Genomic DNA, 23,445 nt, shown 5'->3' with positions numbered 1-23,445 from the left:
TCAGCGAGCAAGAGAAGTCAAGGAAAAGTGAAGAAGGACGAAGTTTAAGAGGTCTCCAAGTGCAGCGAAGAAATAACGAAGAAAAGCGAAGTTTTGGGACTGCTTCTAGGGCAAAGTACAGTCACAAGTGTGAGAAAAAGGAGGGTAGTTTGCGGTTATATCAGCAGCAAATCACAGTCATATATTCATCTTGGTTTGGGCTTGAAACTTATACCTACAAGGCCTCCCACTAGAGCGAAGAAGAAACTCTCTCATACGAAGGAGAAAGGAACCAAATACACTACTAAACCTCCCACACGTGCGTGAATTTAGGCCTGCAGAACTGTCATATCAAGTCTGTACCTACACATTGAAGAAGGAGCTCGGTTGGTAAAGAAGAAGAAATCATCATTAGTGAAGGGCTTCACTAGAGACCAAGGATAAGTGTCTCTTCTAGGGCAAGTACAAAAAGGACTACCAAGAATTGTAACAAGAGCAAAGTGCCGGAAGGAGAACAAAGTGTCGAAAGAAGGAGGACTAAATACCGAGGAACAAATTGCAGGGAGGAAGGACTTGACTTGTGCTTGGAGGATTTTCTAGTCAAGGGTCTAGGGTTTGGCATTGATCGATAAGAAGCTTAAATAAGAGAAATTTACGAAAGGGTTTTCCTTTCTAAGAGAGAGAGGTTTTGGCCCTGGCAGAGAGCCAATATCTTGTGTTCTTGTTTCTTATGTTTTAATAGTAGTTTCATGAAGTAAACACACACACTAATAATAAGAAGAAGATCAAGCTAAGATAAATTGGAAAAGTGCTTCACAAATTGTTATCAAGTTTAGAAGAATCCTATTATACATAACTTCCCTTGATTCTTCAACATGGTATCAGAGCTTAGGTGACACATCAAGAAAAGGGCATCTCAAGAACACTCATCAAGGAAGGACATCTACAAAAGTTGAAGCATCAAGCCAAGAAGTCTCAATCTCATCAAGGACAAGAAAGGACTACAAGAAGACTACAAAGCAAAAGGAGAAGCCTTTTGTATAAAGGCACCTACAAGAAGAGCAAATCAAGGAGGGACCTACATCAAGCCACACCATCTTCAAAAGGAAAAGCACTACAAGCCAAGTCATCAAGCAATCAATCAAGTCCATTTGAAGAAAGCAACTTGAAGAACATCAAGATCCAAGGAAGGCAAGCCATCAAGTCTTCAAGAAGAAAGCAAGTCCACTACATCTCAAACTCTATCAAGTAAGTATATGTCCCCTTCTGATTATACATCAATGTCTTTTTGCAAGGAAAGCAATAAATTGGTTGGGACCACTAACTTCCTTGCATGGAAGAAGAGGACTGATTTACTTCTCAAGGAGAATGAACTTCTAGAACACATCAAAGGGAATATCACTATCCCTGCTAAGGAACAAACTCAAGCCTTAGCCAAGTACAATAAGGATGAGACAAGAGCTCAAAGGATTCTAATAGAATCCATCAAAGACTCTCTCATTCCTTATGTCTCCAAACTTGAAACATCAAAAGAAATCTATGACAAGCTAATAGAGCTATTCTCGGTAAGCACAGTTGGAGAAGTGATATCTCTTCAAAATTATTTGTATAAGATGAAGATATCAAAGGAAGGAATAGCTCCATATTTCATGAAGATCTCTGAGATGAGGGATCAACTTCAAGAGCTGGGAGAAGTCATGTCTAACAGAGAAATGACAACCATAGTACTCAATGCTCTACTTGAGGATTGGGGCAACTTCACATCAAGCATATATGCCAAGAAGGAAGCTACCCCACTAAGTGAATTATGGTCTCTATGCAAGATAGAGGAAACTAGACTCAAAGCAAAAGAGGATGTGGGATCAAAGGAGCAAGCATTTGCAACCATGGCCAAGAAAAAGGGAAAATTTGGCAAATTTGGTCCACGAAGAACAAACAATAGAGATATGTCCAAAATCCAATGCTTTGGATGCCAAGAATATGGACACTACAAAAGGAATTGTCCAAAACTTAAGAAGGACAACAACAACAAAATAAAAAGGGAAGAAGCTCACATGACTCAAGAGGTGAAAGAAGAAGACAAGAAGCAAAAGAAGGAAGATCCTCCAGATCTCTACTATGACTAAGTCTACTTCTTTACTTAAAGTCTTCTTTCAAAGTTTTGAGTAGTATAGGAGCATGTAGGAATAGAATAAAAATGCATGGCTAGAAACATCTTCTAGAATCTAGAAGCATGATGTACATAGAGTTCAAAATACTCATGTAGAAGGAGCATTTAGAAATAGAACAAAATGCATGGTTAGAAATATCTTCTAGAATATAGGAGCATAGTGTACATATAGCTCAAGATATTCATATAGAAGGAGCATACCTATTATAAGACCTCATCCATGATAAAAGAATAAGTGATCATGATTGTAAATCCTAGAAGGCCACCATCATCAAAAGAAAGAGACATTTGCAGGATGAGGATCTACAAGATCCTATGACAAGAATCTTCAAAAGAAGGTTCATAAATAAGAGCAGATGTGTCAACAAGAATTCCATTCATGGAATACAAGGAAGAATGATGTGCAGGCAAGAATGGATGAAGCAAAGAAGGGCTACATCAATCAAGAAGGACCATCAAATGAAGCTAAGATGATCAAAGCAGAATCAAGATGAGGTATGTATGCACTAAAAGGTAAAGTCATGTCATCTTATATATTATTAAAGTCATGGGAATAGATCTAAGACATGATCAAGTACAAAAATATCTCTTTCACCGAAGACATACTCAAGAGCATGTACAAGTCAACAAGAGAATTGCTCACATAAGGAGCATAAGGTTGTTGACTACTCCATGAAGCAAGTGAAAATACTCTCCTAAGGAGTACAAGATTGCTAACTAAAAGACATGTGAAGAAGAAATGTTGACTAGTTCAAGTAAGCAGGAAAAGAAGAAAGTGCTCTCATGGGGAAGTATAAGATTGTTATCTAAACAACTCAAGAAGAAGCAAATGAAGAAAGAGATAAAGCATGTGAAGAACACCATTGTCATAAGGAATCACTATCCAACAAGATCCATTAAAGACATCTCCCGAAAGAAGGCATGACAACTCTGACAAAGGAAGAAAAAGATCAAAGGACCCTTGACACCTATGAAGGTCTTGGATATATTAAGGTGCAGATAGCTTATTCAACTCAACAAAGATGTCATGATGAAGAGGCCATCCAACAAAAGCACTATCTAATGTTGAAGCAAGTCAGGATGAAGTCACGAAGGGCTACCAAATCTAAGCATGGAAACACGCAAGTACAACTAAGCATCTATGTGATAAGTATTCTAAAAGCATAGACATATGACAAAGGAGTAGCCAGATGATGAAGGAACCTGACACACATCTAGAAGGATACTTTCCATGAAGAAGCAATGACATGACAAGCCAAGAAGGAAAGTGATCGATGGTCGGTGCCCTACCAAGAAGAAGTTAAAACAAAGAATTCATGACATCAAAGAAGGAGATCAAGCAGCTAAAGGACCCATGAAGGAGAAGTTGTTGATGAATGGACAAGTCCCTAGCTAAGGAGTTATAACAAGTTCCCAGTTACAAAGGAACTTGGACAAGTACCTTGTCAAAGGATACTTGGGCATATCTTCCTCAATTGAGAGGAAGAGATAGACACAACATTCTTGTCTTCACTTGGGAAGAAAGAATGGGAGGTTTAGATAATCATCTGGAATCTGATACTCTTTGAGGATGTGTAGGGCATCCAAGACAAGAGTAGGCAAGAGGACCGATATTCTTTGAAGGTTGGGAACCCAAGACAAGAATAGTCCTAGAAGGTCATACTCAGTGAACACCCGAGTGAGTGTGTACCTTGAGAGACAATGACTAAGGTGTCTATAAGTCATTGGTCTTGTCAACATTGTGCTATGATCTAATGAGAGATAGAGTTGTTAGTCAAGGCCTTGCTATGGACAATGTTGGTTACTATGATGCTATAACAGATGGATTGCCAATCCGGTTTCTCTTATGTGAATTCTTCAAGATTGAAAAATAGCCAAACACCTTGTAATGATTTATGAATACCTCCCTAGTTAAGAGGGAGTGTTGAAGAAAGTGTAACTAGGTTAGGTCTTCATAAATGTACTTTTGATATTTGTATTTATTCAAGAAAAGAAATATTATTTTTGTTATATTTATCAATGAGTTTCTTGCTCATTGAAGTAGGTCAAGCACATATTTAAGTGCTTCTAGGAAGTCAAAGAGTCAATGTATTTATTGAAGACCCTTAAGGGCATGTTACACTATGTATAAACTTGTATAAGAGTCAAAGGAAATATCTCCAAGCAAAGTCAAGTCCTCTCCATGCAACGACATCCTCCTAGCAGCAAAAATGATGAAGAAAGACCAAGTCAGCCTACAGTCAACAAGTCGGCCTAAAGGAGGGGCATTGCTCTATATATATAGGTTGTCCACTCCCTCATAATGACCAATACCCACCTCTGAAATCAGCGAGCAAGAGAAGTCAAGTAAAAGTGAAGAAGGACGAAGTTTAAGGGGTCTCCAAGTGCAGCGAAGAAAGAAGGAAGAAAAGCGAAGTTTTGGGACTGTTTCTAGGGCAAAGTACAATCACACGTGCAAGAAAAAGGAGGGAAGTCTGCAGTTATATCAGCAGCAAATCACAGTCATATATTCATCTTGGTTTGGGCTTGAAGCTTAGGCCAACAAGGCCTACCACTAGAGCAAAGAAGAAACTCTCTCATATGAAGGAGAAAGGAACCAAATACACTACTAAACCTCCCACACGTGCGAGAATTTAGGGCTGCAGAACTGTCATATCAAGTCTGTACCTACACATTGAAGAAGGAGCTCGGTTGGTCAAGAAGAAGGAAGTTATCATCATTAGTGAAGGGCTTCACTAGAGACCAAGGATAAGTGTCTCTTCTAGGGCAAGTACAACAAGGACTACCAACAATTGTAAGAAGAGGAAAGTGTTGGAAGAAGGAGAAGGAAGTGTCGGAAGGAGGACTAAGTGTCGGGAACAAAGTGCAGGAAGGAGGAAGGACTTGACTTGTGCTTGGAGGATTTTCTAGTCAAGGGTCTAGGGTTTGGCATTGATCAATAAGAAGCTTCAATAAGAGAAATTTACGAAAAGGTTTTTCTCTCTAAGAGAGAGAGATTTTGGCCCTAGCATAGAGCCTATATCTTGTGTTCTTGTTTCTTATGTTTTGGTAGCAGTTCGATGAAGTAAACACACACACTAATAATAAGAAGAAGATCAAGCTAAGATAAATTAGAAAAGTGCTTCACAAATTGTTATCAAGTTTAGAAGAATCCTATTACACATAACTTCCCTTGATTCTTCAACACCCTGACCTTGGATGAACCCATACCTTAACATATACATCAACCCTAGGTCCCGTGTAGCTATCTATTACAAGGGGGTTTTCGTGGAAAGCCTTTCTAGCTTCTCCCAAAGGTTGCATCTTTATTGAGCCTTTCCATTGAATGATCCATCTTGCTTCGCTTCAAACTTATCCTAGGAGTATCTATCACAAGTGAGAGACACTGGGACTCCTTCCATTGGTGAAAATCCGAGAAGAGGAGGCATAAGCTATGGTGACAATGGGCCTTTGTCCCAAATTGTTGTTGTGCCCTAGTAGTTGCCCCTTTAGGTTGCCCTTAAGGTCCCCTTCTATTTTGTGTGGTAACAATTCTATTCTAGGAAAGACAATTGTGCAGTCAAGAACTAATTTTCCTAGACAAGTGTGCAGCCAAGAACCAATTAATTTCTATCATTAGCCTACCCCCAGCTGATTTAGGAAGTTTTGTCTAGCCTAGAATGTTTTGTCTAATGACCTTTATTGCACAAGAGACATGAAGAAACCTTGTCAATGTGCAAAACGGAAAGGAATTCTAACTTATAAGCGTAATATAAAATCGGGTAATAAGATTTTATCAAAGTGTTGCTCCCTTGATGCCAACCTTGATTACTCCATCCACCCATATCCTTGTTGAAAAATGTAACTATGGTCGGTCTTCATAATTGTTGTACTTTATCATTATGTATTTATTGTAAAATTGCAAAAGAAAAATTATTTTTGAAGCATGGGTTTCATGCTCATTTTATTTATTTATTAGGTCAAAGCCTCCATTGTAGGCTTCTAGGGTTTCTCGAGTCATAAGAGTCATTGTCACATTTATTAGACCCTTCCAGGACTTTTGTATCATGAAAAGAAAATTATTTTTTGAGTCAAAACAGTTATTTGTCACCTCCTCACCAAGTCGGCCTTACCTTGATGAAGTTGGCCCAGATTGGGGCTATTCGACCCTGTGGAAGCAGTATAAATAGAAGAAGAGCTTGACCCATTTGGCATCCATCCTCAACAAGTTCGATCTGCAAGTGAAGGAAGAAGAAAAAGAGTGTGAAGTCAAGGAGAAAGGACAAATCAAAGGAAGATCAAAATTGAAGTTTTTGGGCATCTCTCTCTCACACATGCGAGTTTTTCTAGGCTTTCTGGGCAAGTTGCAGTGGCCGAAATTTTTGTAGTGATTGTAGGTCCGAAAGTATGAGTTGCAGGGGGGCAGAAATTCCAGATTGAAGCAGTTTTGAAGGAGTTGACTATTGTTGACTGAGGTAGAGTTTGTCTACTTGGAAGGAGGGTTGACTTGGTGATTGGAGGAAGTCTTTGTCTTGGTCAAAAGGTCTTAGATTGTCTCACTTTGACTTGATTCTATTATTGAAGAAGAGTTGACTAGGTTTTCCCCTTGAAGAGGGGTTTTGCCTTGGCTGAGTGCCTACATCTTGTGTCTCTTGTTCTTGTGATCTTCATAAACTTTTGATTTGGTAATTGCTTGATGAAAGATAACATAATAAAGAAATAAAAGAAGCCAACAAACGTCACAAGTAATTATCAAGAAAAGAGGAATCAAAACCCTAATAACTACATGCATTGATTTTTCAACATGGTATCAGAGCTAAGGTGAAGGAAGGACTTTTTGAAGATCACTTTGTTGGCTATCATTTGAAGGAAGGAAAGCACTCTTGAAAGAAGGATCTCTCTCGTCAATGGCAAGTTATTTGAAGATGAGACTCAAAACCCTTAAAGGTCTCTTGAAAGTTGCAGGAGTCAAGATCATCTACAATCTATCTAGAAGAATCAAAATTGGAGGATTCATAGCAGCACTTACAGGTACATTTAAAGATGACAATGCATGGATCATTGATAGTGGAGCCTCAACCCATATGATAGGAGAAAGTGGACAACTATAAACTTTATCAAAAGGAACATCATCTCATTCAGTGGAGCTTAGAGATAACAATAGCTATGCAATTAAAGGTCTTGGATCTACCTCATTGAAACTAGAAGATGGTGGAAAGCTTCATCCCAATGACATCCTCTGTTTTCCAGGTTTGAAAAAGAATTTATTTTCTATTTCTTGTCTAGAAGATAAAGGAGACAGGATTGCCTTTGTAGATGGAAAAGTTCTTGCTTGGGGAAGGGACTCTAGTATTGAAAAAGAAAGGGTTATTGGGATTTGTGAAGGAAGGTTATATAGACTTTTAACACATTCTCCTCAAGCTCTTGTTCACATGGATATTAGTCCCTCTGAGCTTTGGCATAGAAGATATGGGCACCTTCATTATAAAATATTGCCCACAAGTCAAATGGTAAAAGGTATCCCCATCTTGAAGGAGGATCATGAAGGAGTATGTAAGGGATGTGCTTTAGGGAAGATGGTGGAAAGCTTCATCCCAATGACATCCTCTGTTTTCCAGGTTTGAAAAAGAATTTAGTTTCTATTTCTTGTCTAGAAGATAAAGGAGACAGGATTGCCTTTGTAGATGGAAAAGTTCTTGCTTGGGGAAGGGACTCTAGTATTGAAAAAGAAAGGGTTATTGGGATTTGTGAAGGAAGGTTATATAGACTTTTAACACATTCTCCTCAAGCTCTTGTTCACATGGATACTAGTCCCTCTGAGCTTTGGCATAGAAGATATGGGCACCTTCATTATAAAATATTGCCCACAAGTCAAATGGTAAAAGGTATCCCCATCTTGAAGGAGGATCATGAAGGAGTATGTAAGGGATGTGCTTTAGGGAAGAATACAAGAAAACCATTTACAAGCAGTGACACAAGGTCTAAAGAAGTGTTAGACCTCATTCATTCCGATGTATGTGAACCAATGGCAAATAAATCTCTTAGAGGCCATCTATATTATGTGACCTTCATTGATGATCACTCTAGGAAGACTTGGATCTATCTTCTCAAAACAAAGGACAAAGTCTTTGAAAAGTTTAAAGATTTTAAATCAGAAGTGGAAAAATTAACAGAAAGGAAGATAATGTCTCTTTAATCCAACAATTGTGGTGAATATACATCTAAGAAACTCATAGCCTTTTGCAAGGAGGCATGTATTAAGAGGGAGCTCATTGTTCCCTATAATCCTGAACAAAATGGAGTAGCAAAAAGAAAAAATAGGACCATTGAAGAATGCATTAGAACCTTGATATTTAATTAAGACCTTCCAAAATTCTTATGGGGAGAAGTAGCAATGACAGTAGTATACATACAAAATAGAAGTCCTCATAGAATTCTTGAAAATATGACACCAGAAGAAGCATTCTCAGGGAAGAAGCCATATGTAGATCATCTTCGTATCTTTGGATGCCCTGCCTACATTCACATTCCTAAGGATAAAAGAAAGAAGTTGGACTCTACTAGTTTAAAGGGTATCTTTGTTGGATATAGCCTTTCATCAAAGGCTTATAGAATCTACATAAAAGAAGATCGTAGAATTGAAGTTAGCAGAGATGTCATATTTGATGAAAACTTTGCATACAAGAAGTCCAAAGATATTCCTGTTGAATCTGATGAAGAAGATATCCCACTCTTTGAAGAAGAACAACAACATGACAATGCACCTACAAATCAAGAAGAAGGACCAAGTGAACCCATTCAACCTACAATCATTCCCGAAGCAAAGAAGAGGCCAAATTGGTTAAAAGCTACACTTGAAGATGTCGAAGGACATGGAGCAACAAAAGGTACTTTCAGAGAAAGCAAAAGACCAAATAGGTACTCCAAATATGCAACATATATGACAAAATTAATTGAAGCAGAACCAACCACATTCGAACATGCCGCTAATCATGATGAATGGAAAAGAGCCATGCAAGAAGAATATCAATCAATCATGAAAAATGGGGTTTGGGAAATTGTTCCTAGACCTAGTGACAAATCTATTGTCACCTCTAAATGGAACTACAAAATCCAACATGTTGTCGATGGGAGCATAGATAAAGACAAAGCAAGATTTGAAGCAAGGCGTTTCTCTCAAAGGGAAGGATTGGATTATGAAGAAACATTTTCTCCTACAGCCAAGTACAATATCATTAGATCCTTGATTTCTTTAGCAGCTACTATGGGATGGAACATCCATCAAATGGATGTCAAAACAACCTTTTCGAATGGAACCATAGATGAAGAAGTGTACATTGAACACCCAAAAGGTTTCGAAATAGATAGCAAGGAATCTCAAGTTTGCAGGTTGAAGAAAACTCTATATGAATTGAAACAAGCACCTAGAGCTTGGTGTGCTAGAATGGATGCATATCTCTTAAGAATTGGATTGTTAAAAGCAATGCAGACCCAAATCTCTACATCAAAGTAGTAAAGAATGAACCAGTGATTATTCTATTAAATGTGGATGATTTACTTCTTACAGGTGTGGAGCATACAACTCAAGAATGTATGAATATGTTGGCAGCAAAATTTGAAATGAATGATGTAGGACTTATGCATTATTATTTGGGCTTGGAAGTTTGGCAGAAACTTGGAGAAATATATCTTGGTTAAAGAAAGTATATCATCAAGATTCTACAAAAATTTGGTATGATGGATTCCAGGCCTATGACAACTCTAACGATCACCAACTTATGGAAATTGAGAAGTTCAGATTCTAGTCTCATTGATCCCACATGTTATCATCAGTTGATTGGCTCGTTGATGTATTTGGTAAATACTAGACCCTATATATGTTTTGCAATGAATGTTCTAAGTCAATTTCAGATGGAGCCTCGTCATGATCATTGGATGGCTACCAAGCATATTTTGAGGTATTTTTGTGGGACTATTCATCATTGTCTAAAGTATGATTGAAAGGGAATCTGAAACATTACAAGTGGTTGTTTTAGTCTGGGATCTGCAATGATTTCTTGGATGAGTCGTAAACAAGATTCGGTTGCTTTGAGTAGTGCTAAGGTTGATTATGTTGATGCTTGTGAAGTTGGAAAATAAGTGGTTTGGCTTAGGAAGCTTCTGCCAAATTTGTTTGGAGGAACCTTGGATCCCATAGTTATGAATTGTGATAACCAAAGCAACATCAAAATGTCTGAAGACCTCGTATTCCATACCAGAACTAAGCATATTAATAATAAATATCACTATATTAGGAGTTTAGTACAAGATGGGATCAAAGCTACAATATATTCCAATATATAAACAAGTCGTTGATGTGTTGACAAAATCTCTCCCCAACAAGAAGTTAGTCTATCTCGCTGACCTCCTCATATGAAAAATCAAAAGTGGGGATATTACAGTCCTCCGCACCAAAAATTGCTTGTCCTCAAGCAATGCCCGAACAAGCGCCCCCACTATCTGCTAGCCCAAACGAGCACTGCAAACAATATCGAGGTCCCAAATGTGCCACTAATTCATCCCTACCCCATGCTATTCTATCATAAAGGAATCCCTCAATACCAAGATCCCAAACCATCCTAATCAATGTGAAGCACCCCTTGCTCCACTCATTGTCCAAACAGGTATAGATACCAGAAGCCCTTTGCATATTATTAATAAGTAGTGCATCATGATAATGTAGGACTCAATCCAACTCCCCATGAACCTGCCCTACCAAGTAGTCCACCTCATGCACTCAAAGAGTAAACTCCTGAAGGTACAACCCAATCCCTGTGGGGATGAAGTCTCTCTTGCATGAGCTTTCCCAGATATCCTCCTATTGTCTAACCTGCCATCCTGATGAAGTCCCCCATGCCATCAGCAAGTCACTAAAGCCCAATGGAAGATCTGAGTGACCTCCCTCTATAGTAGCTAGCTCATCCCTAAAGGTCGTTGAGTTGTCAAGTACTGTGATGCGTGGGTCCCATGCCAATCTCATAAGGGGGCCACCATGTTGTCGTTGCGCCACTCTGACTCTAACATGCTACCCATCATGCGCACACTATATCCTCCTCCCCTGAAACCTGGTGGCAAAATAACAACGAAGGCCAAGCTCATCCTACCCAGGTGTCTCTATGATATCAATATCTACCCATCCATTATTAATCCTGATCCTAAGCTGCAACTAGAAAAACTTGTCTCACCATACAATGGACACCTTAGTGATCCCCCATGTGTCAACCCCAAGGGAGCTCTATCACCCTTTGCTATGGTCTTGCTCCTTACAAAACGGAGTGGCCTATCGGCCAACTGAATCCCTAGATCCCATAACCAAATATGTTGTGGCATAGTCTTGACGACTACTGAAATCCACCTGCCCCACATCTCTGCTCCCTGCATGCAAGCGATATGTTGACTCCACACATCATGAATCAATCTAGTGCATGCAAAACTGACCTACTCTTGTTGTACCACCTGCTACATATGCTCCTGTGATACCTAGGAGTGCCTTGCCCAAAATGTGTCATGCATCCCCTTAAGTGTGAACTCAAGGGTGGAACATATGCTACCACTACAGCAAACCACGCACTACCCAAACCTGTACCTGTCAGCTCATGCCTTGCCCCAATGCCACCACTGAGAAGACTCTCACCTGGTGCACTGAGTCCCATCCAAATATCTCAGGTAAGCTCCTTGTACCCTGTTGCTCGTGCCCAAGTGTCAAAGGACAATGCCCAGATCATTTGTGCCTGCAAGCGATGTAGAAGAGGAACATGCATGTGAGTCCCCAAGGATACCATCAAATGTCGCTCATATGTGTCCTCACCGATCCTGGGTCAACTACACCCAAAGGTATGCCTGGTGTCCCAGTCCATAAGTCTCCTTGGAGGAAACACTCCAAGACCTTGTCATGCAGCACCACACGCCCCTGCATACCACCGTGTATACATGTACTCCTCATGTAAAGTTTTGTAGATGTTCTATGCTAAGAGCAATTTCACTTTTCTCACAGCAATCATACAAGTAGATAAGCAAAATGCAGATAGAACATATAAGCAGATCTTACAGAAGACAAATCAGAAACAAGAAAAATGTATGTGTTTGTTTCGGCGGTCAACAGGATGCTTCAACCAGCAAAGTCTCCTTTGGTCAGCCAGCCCAGTATGTGTCACAACAACCCTCCAACCAGTAGATGAGTCAACCCAAGTCAGTTCTACAAAAGTCAATGTTGTCCTGAAAAGTCAACGCAGGGGCAGCAAGCTAAAAGTCAATGCAGCAGCAAAACGGTCAACCCTTTGACCTCGATTTTTGTGCCAGGTAGTATGGCCTTCAAAAATCGAACCTCCCACAAGTTTTCAGCTTGTTTGGACCAAGCGTTGACCAAAGTCAACGCTGGTCAAACTTCTGCGAAACCCTAGCAGTAGAAACCCTAGCAGCAGAAAAATCCTCTTCGTCCTTCCCACGTGTGGCTGAAATTCGTCCTCCAGGTAGCTCGTACTTTTAAGGATGAGAGAGGAAGATGTGAGTTGTGTTGTGATCAAATTCTCTCCAACTTTTCCTATCTATATATATCCATCAATGAGGGTGTGTGACACATCTGTTGGGCATGTGAGCCTACATTACAAAACTGGCTGACCTTTGCACATATAATTTATTAAGAATAATAAATTCAAAATATAAGTTCTGCTCATTGGATTAAGACTATTTTTATATGGATTTTACACCTCTCAGAAAGAGGAATCCAACAAAAATATTAGCCTCTTAATCTGAGCATCAGAACATGGAGTTTGGACCTAGTTGTCCAAATTTAACACTCCCTCTCAACTAGGGAGAACTCCATCTATTAGTGCAATTAACATCGTGAGTCATCCCGCCGAAACTTGCTTTCCTGGCTTCTTTATTTCAGAACAGAAGTGGGTCAGTCACAAAGACATCATTCCCCGACTGACATAATCAGTCCAGAGGTCCCAGACCTCACAAATCTTGATCCCAGATCAAGTGGTTGGACCATGCCATCCTAGATAGAGAGTACGGCAATTTCTGATGCGTCCATCAGTCTTTGCTAATAGTCTCTAGCTTTTCCACACCTCATTGGCCAAATGAGAGGTACTTCCCATGAGCCCTGAACTCAATGGGTAGGATGCATACGGGGCACAGATTAAATGAGTGGCGAACCAGCTCAATAATCACAAGGGTGGGGCAGAAGCATTATGAGTGCTTATAGCTCCGAGAAGCTATCCCCAAAGCCCCCCAGAGCTCCCAGAGCTCATCGTCCAACAGGACCCACATCATAGGGTCTTTCCACGACACCAAGACTCTCACGGAAGGTTAGGAACTTGACCTTCCCCAGGGGCTTAGTGAGAATATCCGCGACCTGCTCATCAGTTCCTATATGATCGAGCCTTACGGCGCCTCGCTGTACCATATCCCGGATAAAGTGGTACCTGATATCAATATGCTTGGATCGGTCGTGGAACACAAGATTCTCAGTCATACGAATCCCACTCTGATTATCACAGAGTATTACAGTGGTATCTAGCACATGTTGGAACAGCTCACTAAAGAGCTTCCTCAACCAAACTGCTTCACAACAGGCCATACTAGCAGCGATGTATTCGGCCTCCACGGTGCTCAAAGCCACCGACTTCTGCTTCCTGCTCATCCATGAGATCGAAGCAGAACCAAGATTGAAACAGCATCCAGATGTGCTCTTACGATCCACCACACTGCCAGCCCAATCGGCATCAGTATATCCCCGGAGTATCACACTCCCGGCAGTGTATCTCAGCCCATGGTTTATCGTGCCCCGAAGATATCTCAAAAGATTCTTGGCACCAACCCAGTGAAAATGATGAGGCTCAACCATCTGTTGACTCAAAGTATTCACTGCAAAACATATGTCCGGACGGGTGTTCACTAAGAACATCAAAGCTCCTATGAGTTGACGATACTCAGTAGGATTGGCCAAGATAGGCCCTGCAGCGCTGCCACTCAACTTCTTAAAGTTGAGTTCCATTGGTGTCGACACGGACTTACAGTCCACCATCCCAAATCTTTCCAGAAGCTTCACAATATACTTTCCTTGAGAAAGGAAAATCTCTCCAGGTCTCTGCCAGACCTCCAGGCCTAGGAAATAGTGCATCAGTCCTAGGTCTTTCATCTCGAACTCAGCAGCAAGCTCCCTCTTACATTGATGAATGAGAGGGTCATCACCTGTCAGGAAGAGGTCGTCCACATACAGCACTAGAATGAGAGGCTTTCCTTCCTCAACCTTAAAGTAAAGGTTTGGATCAGCATTGCTTCGAGTGAAGCCCAGCTTCATCAAGTAACTATCCATCCTCTCATACCAAGCTCTGGGTGCTTGCTTTAACCCATAGAGGGCTTTCTTCAACCTGCAGACATAAGTGTCTCGATCTTGAACTTCAAATCCCAGAGGTTGTTCTACATACACCTCTTCCTTTATTGCACCATGCAGAAAAGCAGTCTTGACATCCATCTGATGAAGACTCCATCCTTGCGTAGCAGCAAGGGCTATGATGGATCGGATGGTGGTATATCGAGCCACAGGTGCAAATATATCGTCATAGTCAATTCCTTCCTTTTGAGAGAAGCCACGGGCAACAAATCTTGCCTTAAACTTTTCAGCACTCCCATCAGATCCATGTTTAATCTTGTAGAGCCATTTAGCGGTGACAACAGATTTGTCCTTCGGTCTCGGGACCACATCCCAGACATCATTCTTCATAATAGCCTCATATTCTTCATGCATAGCATCCTTCCAGACTTGATGCTTGATGGCTTCTTCAAAAGATCCAGGTTCAGATTGTATAATAGTACTCATGGCAGCTAGATACCCTTGGTATCTACACGGCTTCTTGCTTTCTCGGAATGTTCCCCTTGGGGCAACATGACCCTCAGCATCTTCGAGGGTGTCCCTGAGCCATGATGGCCTCTTTCCTAGAGAAGGGGAAGGATCAATAGGGTCCATTGGCTCTTCAACATCAGGCATAGTCTCATCCTGGGGTTCTTCCAGATTTCCAGGTCTTTCTTCATGGTTTTCTTCAGATCTAGGAAGATCTACTACTTTCTTTAGGGAAGCATCTTCGTCAAAAGTGACATCATGGCTTATCTCTACTTCCCTTTGACCAGGTACATAGACTCTATATGCCTTAGAAGTCTCACTGTAGCCCACAAACATTCCTTTCTTCCCAGTAGCATCCAGCTTACTTCTCTTTTCTTTCGGCACATGAAAATAGACAGGACATCCAAAAATTCTAAAATGTGAGACATCAGGTTTCTTACCAGAGAAAACCTCTTCGGGAGTTTTGGAGTCCAAAGCGGAATGAGGGCATCGGTTTTGAATGTACACAGCAGTATTTGCAGCTTCTCCCCACAGAAACTTTGGAAGACCCTGGTCACATAGCATGGTACGGGCAGCTTCCACAATAGTCCTATTCTTGCGTTCAGCAACACCATTCTGCTCAGGAGTATATGCAGTGGTAGTCTCCCTCTTAATGCCAGCTTCTCTGCAAAAGTCTTTGAACTCATTTGACTCATATTCAGTGCCATTGTCAGTCCTCAAAATCTTGATCTTCTTTCCAGTCATATTTTCCACCAAGGCTTTGAAGGTACGGAACCACATGAAAGCCTCATCCTTCTTCTTCAAGAAGTATATCCAGGTTTTGTGAGAGAAGTCATCAGTAAATGTCATATAGTAAGAACATCCCCCCAGGGATGTTACAGGCAACATACCAGAAAGATCAGAATGGACCAGTTGCAATATCTCAGATGTCTTTGTGACACTTGAGGGGAAAGGTCCCCTTGTATGTTTTCCTTCAGCACAGCCCTTACATACACCTTTATGATTATTTCCAAAATCAGGCATCCCAGTCACCACCTTCCTTGCTTCGGGAAGAGCCTTGTAATGAAGGTGTCCAAATCTTCGGTGCCATAGTTCGGTTTGACGGATAGTATCACAAGTCATAGCTCCCAACGGACTCCCTCCAACCTGGTAGAGTGTACCAACTCTAAAACCAATTGAGATAGCTTCCTTGAAGCTCTTCTTCCACATGAGTACCTTTCCATCAGAGAAAGTTACATTGAATCCTTTGTCTTCCATGGCAGATACAGACACAAGGTTCTTCTTCAATTTGGGTACATAGAGTACATCTTGTAGATGGAGGACTTGTCCTTGAGACAAGTGGAGGGTCACAGTCTCGGTCCCTTTCACAGGATAAGTGGCATTATCCCCAAGGGTAATTTCTAGATTAGTATCCCTTTCAACCATGTCAGAAAGTGCTTCCTTGAATCCGGTGATGTGTCTTGAGGCACCACTATCGATTAGCCAGACATCCATAGTGTCGGGCGGAGATGCAGCTGAGAGAGAAGATATTAGAATATACTCATTTCTTTTATCAACAACATTAGACTCCTCATACCTGGTATTTCTGGTCCTTTTAGAAGGTGGATGGTTTCCTTCAAAGTGAGCCTTCCTCTTTCCTTTGGATTTGTCATTTCTTTGATTCCCATTCCTTCGGTTGTTGTTGTTTGTCGTCACTATCGGGAGAATTCTTCTGGAAGGGGCATTCTCTAGCATAGTGTCCAGTCCTATGGCAGGTGAAACATTTTCCCTTCTTCTTTTGAGTCTTAGTCCTTCCTTTGTCCTTGGAACCACCAGAGTTCTTCTTTCGGGAATGAGCAACATAGGCAGCATTTCTTTCATTATCAAATTCCTTCATCCTTGTTTCTTCTTGCATACGTCTAGACAGAAGCTCATCAAAGTTAGGGATGGTATTATTGTTGAGAATGGTAGTTGTGAATACTTGCCATTCATATGGAAGTCCTCCAAGTGCGGTGAGAACCATCTCACGATCAGCTATTGTCTCCCCAATAGCTAGCAGATTGTTCCTGGTTTCGGTCAACTTCATAAAGAAAGTTTGAATAGACTCGTCTCGGCCCTTCTTCATATTCTTTAACTTGTTCTTGAGGAATAGCACTTGGTTCACATTGTTTACTCGGAACATAAGTATCAGCTTGTCATACATCTCCTTGGATGTGCCTAGTTCAGCTATGTAGGCAACCAGACTCTTATTTATGGATTCCCTGATCAACAGTTTTGCTCTGATTTCTCCCTTCTTATATTTGTGTTTAACAGCAGCAGAGGCATTTGATGGAGGTTCTTGAATCTTCCCTGTCACATGATCTAGGAGATCATGATCTTCTAATTTGAGATCTAATAACATCTTCCAGGCATGGAAGTCATCACTTCCAGTCAGCTTGTCATTCTCCCTGAATTCAAGCTTAGAGGAATCCATTTCCTTCGATGATGATTGCTATAGATAGAGTTTGTCTTCACCTCAGCTCTGATACCATGTAAAGTTTTGTAGATGTTCTATGCTAAGAGCAATTTCACTTTTCTCACAGCAATCATACAAGTAGATAAGCAAAATGCAGATAGAACATATAAGCAGATCTTACAGAAGACAAATCAGAAACAAGAAAAATGTATGTGTTTGTTTCGGCGGTCAACAGGATGCTTCAACCAGCAAAGTCTCCTTTGGTCAGCCAGCCCAGCATGTGTCACAACAACCCTCCAACCAGTAGATGAGTCAACCCAAGTCAGTTCTACAAAAGTCAACGCTGTCCTGAAAAGTCAACGCAGCAGCAAAACGGTCAACCCTTTGACCTCGATTTTTGTGCCAGGTAGTATGGCCTTCAAAAATCGAACCTCCCACAAGTTTTCAGCTTGTTTGGACCAAGCGTTGACCAAAGTCAACGCTGGTCAAACTTCAGCGAAACCCTAGCAGCAGAAAAATCCTCTTCGTCCTTCCCACGTGTGGCTGAAATTCGTCCTCCAGGTAGCTCGTACTTTTAAGGATGAGAGAGGAAGATGTGAGTTGTGTTGTGATCAAATTCTCTCCAACTTTTCCTATATATATATATATCCATCAATGAGGGTGTGTGACACATCTGTTGGGCATGTGAGCCTACATTACAAAACTGGCTGACCTTTGCACATATAATTTATTAAGAATAATAAATTCAAAATATAAGTTCTGCTCATTGGATTAAGACTATTTTTATATGGATTTTACACCTCTCAGAAAGAGGAATCCAACAAAAATATTAGCCTCTTAATCTGAGCATCAGAACATGGAGTTTGGACCTAGTTGTCCAAATTTAACACCTCAGCATGCCACTGTACATTGTGGCCTATCCTTGTACACCACTAGATACCCCCTGCTACTGTTGTACCATCTTGTACCATCTCATATCTTGCATGTGTCACTGTACCCGTAACCCGACACTCCCCATGTGTACTCAATGCGATGTGAGTCACTCTACCTCCTCCACAACGCCAACCAGCACACTACGACACACCACCATGCATATCCATGCCCACTTGCAAACCACTGCTCAACACGGTATGCTCCTACACACCACTAGATGTCATGGCCTAAAGCTGAGACAGTATGCGTCGACCGGCACCCTGCCAGCATCACCACCTCCACGATCACATCAGTGTACCCTTTGATACATGGATCTCCCCTCCAAAGTCCCTCAAAGAGACCCAAGAGGTGAATCTCCCTATGTACCAATGGCTATGCCACCACTATGTTTCTCCTGATTTCTTGTTGACACAATGTCCCAATTAACTGTGGAAAGTACCTAGCCCAAAACAAGGCAATGTTTGGTGGTTTTTTTATGTCACCTCCTCCGACAAACTCTTGCTAGAGTATGTTGATCGTCCTAAAGTCCCATGCATGCCCCACATGCCAGGACAACCCGCGGAGTCTGCCTGCTCTCCTATCAATCCAACCCATCCCTAGTGTTGATGGAGATCTAAAAGTGTGTGGGCACTCGATCACCGGATCCATCGCAATACTAATACCACCATTAACCAAGCCCACACTACAACGGGGAATCCCTCCTGGATCCCAACAATCGTTTAGCCCTCGAGCTCCATTGGCAACCCACGGCCCCTGTTGGACTATGCTCCTGGCAATGGATATATCTGAGCACCTAGCTGGCTCCACTGGATACAAAATCAATATCTCTCGCCATCCAACCCCAAGAAAGGGATCAAATGCACGAACACTTGTACATGGAACAAGCTCTCCATCCTGCGAATGCTGCTTCCTACACAACTCATGTCCTCGTCATCTTGCAAGTTTGGTCAACACATATAATCTACCTAGATAACACAACCTCTCTCTCACCAATGTGCAGAAGCAACCCAACAATGTTGCAAGCCCCATCGATGTATGCCTAAAGAGGGTTATCGTCTGAAAGTATGACAGGTCTGTTGGTCATCGATGCACCTGTTTGCTCTTCATCGACAGCTGACTTAAGGGTGGTTGTTCATACTCCTCTGCCATGGGCTCAACATGAGCCACTAATTGCCCCTCCATAGATAGCTCATCATGCATAACATCCTCACCATTCTGTTGTAGGTGGCTATTCTCTGGAAACTCTGTCACAACTTTATATAACCCTATGCCTGTTGGCACTTCGTCACTGGACATGTCCCTTGGTACCCCATCAGCGATGGATATGCATCTTGGAACCTCACCACTCTGTTGTGGGACGCTATCACCTGAAAACTCGAACACGACCCTAGACACCTCATCAATGGATCCCTCAACAACAAACGACACCTCATCCATGGGTGGTACCTCGTCAACAAATGGCCCTCTGAGTGTATGTTCTACTCTCTCCACTAGGGTGTCAACTGGAGCTAGCAAAGGGACCTCCAATAAGGGTGACTCCTATGTCACATTGGGTACATCGAAATGCTCCTCACACTCTCGCATGCCCTCAGCCTCATGCTCAACCTCCTCCTCGGGCTCCTAATATCTAAATCCAAGTCTCCACCAACAAAAGCACCTCCTAGTCTCACCCTCTAACTGTCCCTGTCTTGTCCACTCCTTTTGATGAAGTATAGTGCCCTGATTTTGTCAACTTGCCCCACATGGTGTAAATGGCTTCACCCCCATGTCATGTGCACCTCTGGTGTCTTTGCCTGAAGGATGAAGATGGTCCTGGTTTATCCCCTTACTGCTACAAAATTGGGCCTACATTCTTTTTAATTCTATTAATTTCTCATTATTTTTGTGGACTTCTTCCTAGATCCTCTGTGTACTCCATCTTTCTTGTGTCATTAGGATGTCCATACTTCCACCAATTAATGTGCATGCATGCCCAATACTATCATGATCTTGCTAGCTTCCCCACTGCTGGCCAAGATCATGCTCTAATACCATTGTAATATTCCAAATTGAAATTTACAACAATAAACAAAGACATAAACAAGGAAATAACAACAATAAACAAATTCCAGGCATACACATCAAAATACACAAGAAAATGCGCCAAACAACTGAGCCATTTTATTAATGTGGAGAACTAAGCACATCAGATGTTAAGAAAGACAGAACTTGGGCTTGCTACTGCAAGCTACACAAAACCCAAGTGAGAGTACAATGCTCAAGTGCCAGAGAGGTTCTCCACCAAAAACTGCGCCCTACCCATAAAATGTTGTTGTTGGCTGCTGAATGGAAGTGGAATACTTGCACTGAAGAGTGCACAGAATGAGCTGAAATTCTATGGAAGGCCTCCTCACTAGATATCCAGCAAAACTCAAAAATATCTCATGAACCCAAGTGGTGGAAATGGACCTAAAGTGAACTGCGCCCTCCAACATTTTTTGCTGTTGAACTAGCAATTCTTCCCTTAGGAGTGCTCAGAAAATTCTGCAAAATTAATCCTAGCCTTGTCTCACCAAACCCACAAAAACCCAGAAAGGGGTTTGGGCTAGATCCACAAGTCACCAGTGACCCCCAAAACTGCGTGTTGGTCCCACCAATCTGACAGAGAAGCTATAGGAGTGGAATTGTTACCAAAGTGACCAAATCTCCCTCAATGAAGTCCTCCCTAACTCCAACTTATTTCTCCTCCCAATCACCAATGATTCCCAGTTCCAAATGCTCCCCAAACTCTTAGTTGCCAGTAAACCCCTCCTCAGCCATGCAAATCACCCAAGGAAAATCCCCTCTACTCGTGGCAAATTCATTGCAAAAACTCCAAGCAAACAACCCCTCTACACCAGCTCCCTCAACCCCACGAACTTGGCTTCTGCGTCCCTGGAAAAACCACGCCCTTGTTGATGGAAAGCCTGCAAATTGGCTCCCCAAATGCCTGGAACAACTCCCAAATGCTCTCCTAGGGTGACACTCGAAGTTCACCGAAGGTAGAGTTGGAATTTCTGCCTGGAAATCCCTTGTGCTAAATAGCACTGGTTGACTTGGCTAAACAGCTCAAGAAAACTTGTGTTCAAAAGTAAAATTGTCAAAAGATCCCAAATGGAGGCCTACTTGCTTTATTTATATAAGTTGATCCTCTCTCCCTTGGTGGACCCCATTTTTCACTAACTCGCACCCCTTTCTTTCTCTCCCTTCTCCACAAGGGCGAGTTACCTCTAGAGGTCGAATTGCCTCCTTTTTGTGGTCCCCACATTCCACTAAGATTGTAATTTCTCCTATTCTCCTAAGTCCTCATGTCTCCCATACCAAAATTGCCTCCAACGCCCAAATTGCAAAATTTTGCTATGCTTAGCACCACCCCCAAGGATCCCGCTGACCTTAGCTGAAAAATCAAAATTGGGGCTATTACATCCAACTCTTCACTAAACCACGAGCCTTCAAAACTAGCAAGTGCCAAAAATGCATCTGCTCCTTGAAAAATAAATGTTCTTGGAATGGCCTAAAAGTTTGCACCAATCCTTTATGCCATACTGGGTACTCAAAAAAGATAATCACCCACCTGATATATCATCAACTTGCTAAAATAATAGATTGGCCAAAAATAGGCCCAAAAATCAGTCTTGGATTCAATTAAAATTCCAACTGTGGATTAATATCTATACTGGATAATTTCCTTTTATTTAGACTACCTCTGAAAAATAGAAATTTCTAAAATAATTTCAAGGAAAATAACATCTCTAATTCACCCCAAATTCGAACCATAAACCTATCTCCCCAATAGGAAATATACCATCATTTGGTGCTGAAAAGGACCAGGTTTCTAATTATAGAACCTATAAAAAATCACTAAATCCAAAATCTAAAAGTGTCCATCTGACTGTTCTCCATCCCCCATGGGTATCTGATGCATGGGGAAAATAGCTAAAAGTAGAATGTTGGAAGTTTGAATTGAAGAATTTGCTAACAATAGCGCAGGATGTGCTATCACCCTGGAATATTGATCTCTGAAAACTTTCTAAAACTCATATAATACAACTCTAAAATAAGGAAAGGCTGAGACAAAGCTCTGGACCAAAGTACCCATATGGCTAAGGTACTCACGAATTGTTGATGCCAAATGATGTACTCTGTAATGTTGAATCTATCATACATTATGAATCACGTTAAAGTTTATTGATGTATTAAAAGTTAATTAACTAGTCTTAAAACTAACTAATACAATTACCCTCATTGACCTATGTTTAGGTCCACTACAGAGTCCCTTGTTTGTGAAGAAAGATAGTCTGCAACTTGAAAAGCATACCAGAAGATATGAGTAATTTAGAAAGCACTCAGAAATGTTAATTACCTATCTATCTTTTGACTCGCTGCAGGGGTAATGATGATATATTGATGCTTCACCAAAGAAGGAAGTACAGACTCGATATAATCAAAATGACCTTTCTTTTTACGACAATCAACTCTAACTGGTTTTTTTGAGGCCAGTCCTTGGGTAATTCTTTCACAACATGGACAAATCCTTTCATCTGCTGAATGAAATAGTCTACATCGAAAATATCTGCAAAACCACTGCATATAAAGTAATCTCGTTATAAAAAAATTGTAATAGGTCATTTCCTAGCCATCCACACCAAATTTCATTTGCATGTCATTTGTGTTCCTTTTGATTGTATTGCAAATTGGAAATCATAATAACACCACTAACCAACTATTGTAAAAATGGGGCATGCTATACAATGTTCGGAGATGTGATGATGGAATATTTTATAAAGAATTGAAAGAAGAGAAACTATATTTGCTTGAGCTCCAAGTAATAATGAAGACACAAAAATGAACATGTAGAATATGTGCAGTCCCAAAAATAAGATCTATGCCTGGTTATAAGTATTCCTTAGAAATAGAAATCATACATCTATAGTAGGGCACCAAAAGCATAAAACATATTTCACAACCCACTGCAACTTGTTTATAGAGATAGTTCTATACAGAAATCACTGGAATGATTCATATAAATATTAATATAGCAAATTTTTC

The 23,445-nt window shown here is 41.1% G+C and overlaps 1 pseudogene across 1 annotated transcript in view; it reads right to left on the bottom strand.

Annotated features, from left to right (window-relative positions):
* LOC149242267 (O-fucosyltransferase 13-like) overlaps window positions 1-23,445 on the bottom strand; it is a 77,945-nt pseudogene that overhangs the window by 15,218 nt on the left and 39,282 nt on the right. The window contains exon 7 of the transcript XR_016246627.1: window positions 22,760-22,980. The product of XR_016246627.1 is annotated as an O-fucosyltransferase 13-like (transcript). The remainder of the gene's footprint in view (window positions 1-22,759; window positions 22,981-23,445) is intronic.

Source organism: Pinus tabuliformis, chromosome 8 (assembly GCF_031772625.1).
Source record: "Pinus tabuliformis cultivar Carrire ecotype Pingquan chromosome 8, CPIR1, whole genome shotgun sequence".
NCBI classification, from domain to species: Eukaryota; Viridiplantae; Streptophyta; class Pinopsida; order Pinales; family Pinaceae; genus Pinus; species Pinus tabuliformis.
This window is presented reverse-complemented; position numbering and strand designations above follow the sequence as displayed.